We start from the raw sequence: 10178 nt of genomic DNA, 5'->3' as shown, positions 1-10178 counted from the left end.
AGAGTGTCAGAGGAGACTCTGTAGAAGGACAGAGTGCCAGCAGGACAGTCAACATACACTGCTGCTCTGTTAGAGACAGAGGAGGAAGAGGAGGAGGAGGAGGAGGAGGAGATGAATTTGTTTGTGTGACAGACATAAACAGGACCATCATTAGTGCACTCCAGACTCCAGGACTGATGATTCAGTCCAAACACACAGTCATTACTGTCTCCTTTCCTTCTGATGCTTCTGTAACTCACTGATATACCAACGTGTCCTCTCCACTCGACCTCCCAGTAACAGCGACCAGTCAGACCATTTCTACACAGCAGCTGTTCCCAAACATCAAATCTGTCTGGATGATCAGGATATGACTGAACCTCCTCCACACGTGTCACCTTCCTGTTGTTGTCAGACAGTTGGAGCTTTGTGTTCACTGTGTTTGTGTCGATTGTGAGTTGACAGGAATCTGATGGAGAGAACAAACACAATCCAGCTGCAGTTATTGATCCATCATCTGTTCATTGATTGACACTTTGATGATGACTCCTGACATGATGAAGATGGTTGAATGTGTGCTGCTTTGTTTTCATGAATCACATTAAAAACACACTTACACTTCCTCAGACCTCCTGGTCTCAACCATCGGACTCCAGCAGGCTCCACCCTGAAAGGAGGAGGGGGGTCAGAGCAGCACAGTCAGCATGCACACATGGACATTACATGGCTCTCATACACATACTGTTAGACACTGATAAAGAAACAGTCCAACATTTTCACCAATACACTTCAATCCATACGTGGATCAAACTACTGATGATTTGGACTGATCCTGGATATGTCAGTACACCACCGTATTGAATCAAATATGACTGATTCAAACTTTGACCTTCATTATGTTTATATTCTTCTTCTGTTTAGCTGGAAAGGACACCTCCCTGTCTTAATTTCATTCATGACCTTTACTAAAAAACAAACAAACAAACAAAAAAAACTAAACAACCCCCCCACACAAACACAATATCTGAGAATGGCATAAAGTCAATCCAACTTCTGGAATATTGGTCTACTAAATTATGTGCCATATAAGTTTTGTTTTTCTTAAAAAATAGGTTTCAACTGCATGGTGTTAATGAAATAAAAAACCTGGTTTTCGTTAATGATGGTAGCAGTGTCAAAGTAATAATAATCATACTAATTTTAGTGTTTGATATAATGCATTTAAAAAGTAAAGCAGTACTGTCATCACATAAGTTTTGTCACTGACATTAAAATAAGATAAAATAGAAAAGCCCATTATTGAGATTGTACTACTCCCTCCAAGTGTGTAGGAATAAAATATAAATAGTAGACAGCAGGCATTAATAGCAAACTGGATAAATATATAAAATATATTATATTTAAACAAACAAAAAAAAAAGTTCCCCGCTCGCCCCTGTGGGTGGTCTATCGTCCAAGCTCGGGTCCTCGGGCCTAGGAGCTTCAAGGTCCTGCACAGTATCTTAGCTGTTCCTAGGACTGCACTCTTCTGGACAGAGATCTCCGATTTTTTTCCTGGGATCACCTGGAGCCACTCGCCTAACTTGGGAGTCACTGCACCGATTAGGGTAGTAATGTAACTACAATACAAAGCTTAAACTTAGTTTCATAATAATTCAATCTGAGACTTTGGTTCATTATAAGGTTGTAAATTTTTAAGTTGTGTAATAAATAAATATACATTTTAAATTTGATATTTTAATTAAATAACAGATACAATGCTATCTACAATGATGGCAATATACTTGTTTGTTGTTCAGCAGAACAGACTCATACTTACATACACTGTTTCTATTAAGTGTTGTACTAGAAATCGCTTAAGTTCAATGAGATAAAATAAAATGTGAATTAGTTGCATTTAATTTGTGTGTAAGCAAAGCAAAAAAAAACAAACAAACGTGAACGCAAACGTGAACAAACTTGAAATTTTTATCAGTGAGAAAACGATTAGTATTGTAACACCAAAAAAATCAAATTATTGTTGGTACTGTGTATTTGCCATGAATACGCTGTCTTACCATAGATATCATTAGGTTTGAGTTTGTTTTGTATTTTTGGTTCCTTATATTGTTTGAAATATCTTAAGTTCTTCTGTTGCCACTATTATCTAGGATTTAGTTTAGTTTCATTCTACTTTTACTTCTTCTATAACTGATTTATAAGTCTTTTTTTGTCTTTAGTGTCAATATATTTGACAATATAATGTATTACTTGTCTGTGTGCTTCATGTTGTCAAGTTTGTGTGCAATGTCGAAGTCTCTCATCATTTCCTGTGTTATTTTGAAAGTCTGGTGTTTCCATTTTTTAGTTTGCTTAGTTTTACTCTTCTCCTGTGGTGTCATTATGTTCATTTGTGTCAGCTGTTTCCTCATGTGTTTCTACTTCCCCTGATCACCTCCTGTGTATATTTAGTCTGTGCATTTTTATTGATTACTTGTCAGGTCGTCTATTGTTTCACACCATGTTTCCAGGTCTCTTGTAATCATGTCCAGGTTTCTACATTTTTATTTTAGTTACCAGTTGCAGGTACCAGCAGGTTAATGTTTTGTTTTGCATCCGTTTGCCTTGCCCTTTGTTTGTACGTTTTTATCATCCTAGATTTTCTATGGGGTTGAGATCTGGAGCCTGGCTAGGCCACTCCAGGACCTTGAAATGCTTCTGACAAAACCACTCCTTTGTTACCCTGGGCAGTGTGTTTGGGATCATTGTCATGCTGAAAGTGTCACAATACATGGCCACATTTCTTCTTTACTTTACAGGGATCAGTCGTCCTGGTCCCTTTGCACAAAAACAAAGCATGATGTTTCCACCTCCATGCTTCAAAGTAGGTATGGTGTTCTTTGGATACAAATAGGGCTGCCACGATTAGTCAACTAGTCACGATTACCTCGACTATCAAAATCGTTGAAGCCTAATTTAGTAGTCGACGCGTCGTAAGGTCCTGAGAGGCGCAGGAATAACAGTAGGATTTAAGAGTGTAATAATGGACTGAAACAGAAGATGGCGGCAATGCATCTACAAGGATGACAGCTGCCGTTAAATGCCAAAGACTAAGAAGAAGCAGTCTCTGTTATCATGGCTACTCGGCAATGGAACTCGAAAGTCTGGATTTTGACAAAACAAAAGAAAAGAAGGTCCAATGCAAAATCTGCAAAATGGAACTTGCCTTTCATGGCAGTACGACGGCGATGCACGAGCATCTAAAAAGGAAGCCCGTCGTGGCTTCTGACGACGAAGTGGTACAGTCGTCTCAGTAAGCTAATTGGCTAGTTAGCTGCTAACATTAGTGTAAACAGTGAGCTACTTATGACTTATTATTATTATGCTGTCAGCATTAATCTTGTTAAGACAAAGTTAACGCCATAACTGCGTTAACGCGCAAATCCCCGTTAGCGTGTTTGCGCGGATCGTCTCATACGAGGGCTGCACGGTGCTAACCGCACTAACGCGTTGACACCGTGCAGCCCTGTCATATTAACAAGATTAACGCGGACAGCACTACTTATTATTACTTATATTGTTTATATAGCTGTAAGCATTACGTTACAGGACTGCTAAAAAAAATATGTTTGTCTTCAGTGGACGACTTTGTTACCAAGCCAACAACATGTACACCTCGGCAAGAAGATGTTCTGACTGAATCAATCTTGAACATGTTGACAGACATGAGACCCCTGTCTATGGCTGATGATCAAGCAGATGATCAAGAGATGATCAAGCAGTTCAACTGAGATTACCATGATAATTACCTACCAGGCCAATCCCACTTTACCAAATTGATGGAAAAGAAATATGATGCAACCTTTGAGAAGGTTGGTCTCGCCTTCTCTCAAATCCCTCACGCCACAAAGACAAAATAGCAAATTGTATTACAATTTAATACATTTCATGAAGAAATAATATAGCAAGCAATAAATTAATCTTGGTTAAAACATGTAATGCAAAGTTGTTGTTTTTTACTGATATGTTAAATGTTTGTTTAACATACTTAACTGTATGTGATGTAACTGAATCATTCAATCGGTAAATTTAAATCTTGATGCATAAACTGACAAGCATTATTAATAATGAAAAAATGTACTGTAATATATTTCCCTAATGCTTACTATTGTTCGAAATCATCTCATATCTTTAGGTAAAGCAGACCCTTGGCAGTGTCAAAAGTTTTTTTTATCCTGACTGCTGATGTCTGGACCAGTCGTGCAACAGAGGCCACAAAATCAATGCTTTTTTGCAATAAACTAGATATTTCTCTCATTTTGGTTAAGATGATTTATTCATATCCTTAGCTAGTTTGCTCGGCATATGCTGCAAAAGCTGGATCCTCCCTCTGAAAGGCACAAGTTGTTCATCCACTGTAACACAATCACTGGGGATGAAATCGTCATGAAATCCCTCTTACTTTTGCCGTTTTCCTTCCACCGCGATAAAAATCGCACTTCCTCCAGACCTCTCTCTCTCCCAGTGTACTTTAAGAACAGCTTCGCATCTCAAATTTCTGTTCTCTGCATTATTTATTTGTGTATTACGCACAAGTAATGTACAGCACTGCCAGCTGCTGTCCCCCCCCCCCCAAAAAAAATAACCTCCAACCAGAAAGCCTAATTTCTGCTGTTTTATAATGAAGAAATTAAAACTTTTTTAAATGATGCCAAATTGCAAAACTTAGCTGTGTGTCTAATAAAACCTCTTTAACTTATGCTACGATACTGTGCTCCTCGACTGTGCAAAATAGGGAGAGAGAAAAATATTATATACAGTAAGCAAATTGATATATACAAAGAGGATATTATGTGAAATAAGTGAGTGAATTGTATACATTATGTTAAACAGAACAAAACAATCTGGAAATTTACAGTTCAAAATTTGGGAATGTACATTGTGTGAGTGGGGTGTTAAAGTGACTTGTGTTGCAATCAAGTCAGAAGAATCAGGCATGATATGGGAATATGTGAGTCCTGTCTCAGTTGGTTATGGAGCTTTTAACACACGGATGACCTCAGGGTAGAAGCTCCTGTTGAGCCTCTCTGTTCTTGTCCGGATGGTGCCAAACCTTCTGCCTGATTGCAGAAGCTGGCATAGTTTATTGCTGGGATGTAACGGGTCCTTCAGTATCTGAGCTGCTCTGGTCCAGCTTCTCTTGGTGTAAATGTCCTGTAGGGAGGGGAGAGCAGTCTTGCAGCAGCATTCTGCTATAGGGATCACTCTCTGAAGAGCATTTTTATCCTTGACACAGCTGTTCCCATACCAGGACGTGATGTTCTGTGTGAGGATGCTCTCCACAGCGCCTGTATAGAATCCCTGGAGAGACCCTGAACTTCCTCAGTTGCTGTAGGTGGTACAGGGGCTGTCTAGCCTTTTTGGACTGGACCTGAATATGAGCAGATTATGTCAGATCTGAGGAGATCTGGACACCGAGGTACTTGAAGGACTGTACCCTCTCCACTGGAGCTCTGTTGATGATAATGGGCTTGTAGTCTCTGTGCTTACTCCTTCTGAAGTCCACTAACAGCTCCTTGGTCCTGCTGACGTCGAGCTGGAGGTGGTTATCCTGGCACCAAGATGCCAGATTCTTCACTTCATCCATGTAGGCCGCCTCATCGTTGTTGGAGAGGGCACCCAACACCACTGTGTCGTCACTTCACAATGGTATTGGAGCCATGGGTGGCCACACAGTCTGAAGTGTAGAAAGAGTAAAGCAGTGGCCAGAGTACACACCCCTGTGGCCCTCCCATGATGATGGTGATGCTGTTCGAGATGCACCTACCCACCCTCACCACCTGAGTTATGCCAGTGAGAAAGTCCAACACCCATGCACACAGACAGCTGTTGAGTCTTAGATCCCTCAACTTTGCAAACAGTCTGCTGGGCACTATTGTGTTAAACGATGAACTGTAATCAACAAACAGCAGTCTCACATAGTTACCCTGTTTCTTGTCCACGTGGCTAAGGGTGGTGTGCAGGACATGGGCGATGGCATCCTCTGGATCTGTTGGGTCGGTAGGCGAACTGGAGCGGATCTGTGGTGTTTGGGATGGAGAAGGAGATGATGTTCTTCAGCAGCCTTTTGAAAACCTTCATAACCACCAAAGTCAGTGCAACTGGCCGGTTGTCATTCAGGCATAAGGGCTTGTTGTTCTTGGGCACAGGGATGATGGCGGATCTCTTTAAGCATGTGGGGACCACAGACTTCGCCAGGGACTGGTTGAAAATGGAAGTGAAAACACCTGGTAGCTGGTCAGCACAGCACCGCAGCAGACAGCCAGTGATGCCATCTGGTCCTGCTGCTTTCCTTGTGCTCACTCTCCTTAGCGCCGCTCGGACATTGTGCTCTGCGATCCTGACCACCCATTCCCTCTCTGATGACGTCACTGTCCTCAGTTGTCAGGCGGTGGTTAGCATTAGCTGCCTGACTAACCCCAAAGCGGGCATAGAAATCGTTCAGCTTGTTGGTGAAAGCAGAGTTGGCGTTGCTCGTCACAGTGCCCCTGGCTTTATAGTCCATGCCACACGCTCCGTGCGTCCCCCTGGCTGAACCGAGAGTGTACGTGCTCCCGATACCGGCGTTTGGCATCCCTCACCGTGTGCCGCACGCCGTATGAAGCAGCACTGTATGCACGCATGTCGCCAGAGGCGAGACCGGCATTGTAGGTGGTGGTTCTGGTGGTCACTGCAGCGCGGATGTCCCCCCGTGGCTTCTGGTTTGGGAATCTCATGACTCTCACAGTTGGGATGATCTCCTCCGCTAGCATGCTACATCCGTAAACTTGTTGATGTCGACTGCGTATGCTCTGAACATGTCCCAGTCTACGTCATTGAGCATGTCCTGTAGCATAGCTTCTGATTGGGCAGACTGACTGGGCAGACCAGCGTTTCACCTCCCTCGTGGTTACTTCATCCCTCCATATGTTTTGTTATTACTGAGGAATGAGGAAGATGGCATTGTGATCAGACTTCCCAAAAGACGGGTGTGAAACAGCCTTGTAGCCCTGCTTGTATGGCGTGTAGCAATGGTCCAAGATTCTATCTCCCCTTGTTGGACACGTGACATGTTGATAAAAGTTGGGCATGACTTGTTCGAGGTTTGCTTTATTAAAGTTTATTAAACAATCAGGGCCTTGTGAATCGGAATCGAATGGATTATAGAAATCAGTGACGATACCCAGCAATAGTGAGCAGCTTAGGCCCGAAAGAAGTGGATGTAGCTGTGGGTAATGAGAAAAGAACAATTGATAACTTTTTCTTTAAGTTAATGCCTGATCCATCTGAAATTCATAGCTCTTGCTCTGACACGTACTCATCAACCTCTGAACGCTGAAAAAGCACAGTGTATCCAGAAAACACATTATATGTCATGATAAATGCACTGCCTTTCAGCGGAGGGAGTGGTAAACGGAGGTAAAAAGGTCGTCAGAGGAAGCCAAGATGATGATTAAGTTTAACATTGTCTACAATATTGCCAAAGTGCCAAAGCACTTTAAGCACAAGCACCTTTTCAGTAACATATCTTCCTTGTAGAACCGTGCTCCAAATAGAGAACATTGTGTTGACAAGATTGTTACTTAATAAGTTACAAATCAATATTGTTTGTATGGACAGCAATTTAAAAAAAAAAAAAAAAAAAAAAGGAACATGTTAAGCGATGTGGTTGAAAGATTTGGGTGCAGCTAACTTTTGTGCTAGTGCACCTAAGAAATAAGTTAGGTGTGCAAGTGCAACCGTGGCAAAAAGTTAGTCTAGAGCCCTGGAAAGTCTGAGTTTCTAAGAATTACAGGTTCATAGAAAATTTCATACGAACTGCTTGGGGTTATTTATTTTTGACCTCACGTGTGCATCTAAGGGTTAAATGCAGAGGTGTATAAACACACAAAGAGTGAAAAGAGGTGAAAGAAGGAGAAACACGTAGTGCAATAAATAGACAGGTTCCTGTCTGTGATTGTTCATGTCTCATCTGCATGAAACAAACAGGAAGTGAGTGAAGGACACAGGAAATGTTTCCAGCTCTTCCTCCTCTATCAGACATTCTCTCCATACCTGAGAGTCTCCAGTCTCCAGCGTGGATCCTTCAGTCCAGCCGACAGCAGCTTCATTCCTGAGTGTCCTGGATGATTGTAGCTCAGGTCCAGCTCTCTCAGATGGGAGGGGTTGGAGCTCAGAGCTGAGGCCAGAGATGTACAGCCTTCCTCTGTGATCAGACAGCCTGACAGACTGCAGACACACAAAGAAGTAAAGGAGTAACCAATATATATGCTTGGATTCCTTCATAAACTGATACAGAGGTAATTGGTTATGGTTAATGGCTATGTATCGTAAATAGATAAACTCGACTAAATTCTGCAGCAGACAGTAGAGCACTTTATCTTTTTGAACTTCACCTAAATATGAATGAAAGGTCAATTTAGAATTCAATAATGTTTTTGTTTGACGAATATTATAATCCAGATTACGAATATAAATTAATGGAAAAAAAACTTTAATTAAAGTTTAATTAATTTAATTAATCTTCACCTGATAGTTTCCAGGGTACAGTTTGGACTCTTCAATCCAGCAGACAACAGCTTTACTCCCGAGTCTCGCAGGTCATTGTTACTCAGGTCCAGTTCTCCCAGACTAAAAGACTTAGAGATGAGAACTGAGTGCAGAGCTTCACAGCTTCTCTCTGAGAGGTTACAGCCAGGCAGTCTGAAAATCAATCACATTTTTGATCAAATTAAAAAAAAACTTATTTTCAACGTACCACAGGAAAAACAAATAATTCCATGTCCACTTCATAAATATAGAATATGAATTATAATTCAAGCATGGAAAAAAAGAAAAAGAACTTGCTTTGAAACAGCACAGATACGCCTCTGTATCTGTTAACAAGTGGGGAGCTAGTACTTTTAGTCTTTATAGATCAACACCCACTGACACAGGTATTCATACTTTTCAAAATACAATATGTGGGATTGTTGTTGCTAGAAACAGTTCAAAATAATCCTTAATAATCACATACTGAACCCGGATGGAGCCACCATTCATGCTCTGTTGGAAATGAGCTGCTTTAGCTCCTTCAAAGATTTTTTTATTATTTTCTCTTTATTTATATTAGTTTTTGAAGAGTTAAAGAAAAGCTGACTCTACTTTGATAAGGGTTATATACACAAATGTTTTATAAATGCTAAGAATTCCAGCTGCTATAAACCACACGTGCATGAATATTTCAACAATAAAAGCCTGCATAGATGCATACATACAGAGCTTTGTTGGAGGTTTTGACCACTGGCAGCAGCCTCAGAAGAGCCTCCTCTGAAGCAGAGTATTTCTTCAGATCAAACACATCCAGATCTTTTTCTGATGACAGTAAGATGAAGACCAGAGCTGACCACTGAGCAGGAGACAGTTTACCTGTGGAGAGACTTCCTGATTTCAGGGACTGTTGGATCTCCTCAACAAGAGAATGATCATTCAGTTCATTCAGACAGTGGAAGAGATTGATGCTTTTCTCTGCAGACAGATTCTCACTGAGCTTCTCCTTTATGTACTGGACTGTTTTCTTATTGGTCTGTAAGCTACTTCCTGTCTGTGTCAGCAGGCCTTGTAGGAGAGTCTGATTGGTCTGCAGTGAAAGACCCAAGAGGAAGCGGAGGAACAAGTCCAGGTGTCCATTTGGACTCTGTAAGGCCTTGATCACAGCACTCTCGTAGAAAAGTCTCCCTGCAGATTCTTTTGTTTCAGACATCTGGGATGTAATTACTTGTTCTTCCAGCAGATTGAGTCCAGAGTTGACGAAGGTCAGATGGACATGAAGAGCAGCCAGAAACTCCTGAACACTCAGATGGATGAAGCAGAACACCTTGTCCTGGTACAGTCCTCTCTCCTCTTTAAAGATCTGTGTGAACACTCCTGAGTACACTGAGGCTGCTCTGATATCGATGCCACACTCTGTCAGGTCTGATTCATAGAAGATCAGGTTTCCTTTCTGCAGCTGATCAAAAGCCAGTTTTCCCAGACACTCCATCATCTTCCTGCTCTCTGGACTCCAGTGTGGATCTGTCTCAGCTCCTCCATCATACTTGACCTTCTTCACTTTGGCCTGAACCACCAGGAAGTGGATGTACATCTCAGTCAGGGTCTTGGGCAGCTGTCCTCCCTCTCTGGTTTTCATCACATCCTCCAGA

At 41.6% G+C, this 10178-nt stretch overlaps 1 long non-coding RNA gene across 1 annotated transcript; it reads right to left on the bottom strand.

Annotated features, from left to right (window-relative positions):
• Window positions 1–8168: 8168 nt before the first annotated feature.
• On the bottom strand, window positions 8169–9288 carry LOC106096804 (uncharacterized). Its single transcript, XR_002060221.2, has 3 exons — window positions 9255–9288; window positions 8527–8700; window positions 8169–8226 (listed from the first exon to the last, which is right to left on the bottom strand). It is a non-coding gene; the product is annotated as an uncharacterized LOC106096804 (long non-coding RNA).
• Between the last annotated feature and the right edge of the window lie 890 nt (window positions 9289–10178).

The sequence above is a fragment of the Oreochromis niloticus genome, unplaced genomic scaffold (genome assembly GCF_001858045.2).
Source record: "Oreochromis niloticus isolate F11D_XX unplaced genomic scaffold, O_niloticus_UMD_NMBU tig00001025_pilon, whole genome shotgun sequence".
Classification (NCBI taxonomy): Eukaryota; Metazoa; Chordata; class Actinopteri; order Cichliformes; family Cichlidae; genus Oreochromis; species Oreochromis niloticus.
Note: the sequence above shows the minus strand (reverse complement) of the source record. Positions and strands in the feature narration are given on the sequence as shown.